Source organism: Chiloscyllium plagiosum, chromosome 27 (assembly GCF_004010195.1).
Source record: "Chiloscyllium plagiosum isolate BGI_BamShark_2017 chromosome 27, ASM401019v2, whole genome shotgun sequence".
In the NCBI taxonomy this organism is placed as follows: Eukaryota; Metazoa; Chordata; class Chondrichthyes; order Orectolobiformes; family Hemiscylliidae; genus Chiloscyllium; species Chiloscyllium plagiosum.
The window spans coordinates 19,522,248-19,522,689 of record NC_057736.1 but is presented as its reverse complement, the minus strand read 5'-3'; positions in this window follow the sequence as shown (position 1 = coordinate 19,522,689).

The window sequence follows — 442 nt, the reverse complement described above, 5'->3', positions numbered from 1 at the left end:
CTGGAGGTTGGCAAACGTGGTGCCACTGTTTAAGAAGAGCAGTAAAGACAAGCCAGGGAACTATAGACCAGTGAGCCTGACCTCAGTAGTGGGCAAGTTGTTGGAGGGAATCCTGAGGGACAGGATGTACACGTATTTGGAAAGGCAAGGACTGATTCGGGATAGTCAACATGGCTATGTGCATGGGAAATCATATCTCACAAACTTGATTGAGTTTTTTGAAGAAGTAACAAAGAAGATTGATGAGGGCAAAGCAGTAGATGTGATCTATATGGACTTCAGTAAGGCGTTCGACAAGGTTCCCCATGGGAGACTGATTAGCAAGGTTAGATCTCATGGAATACAGGGAGAACTAGCCATTTGGATACAGAACTGGCTCAAAGGAGAAGACAGAGGGTGGTGGTAGAGGGTTGTTTTTCAGACTGGAGGCCTGTGACCAGTG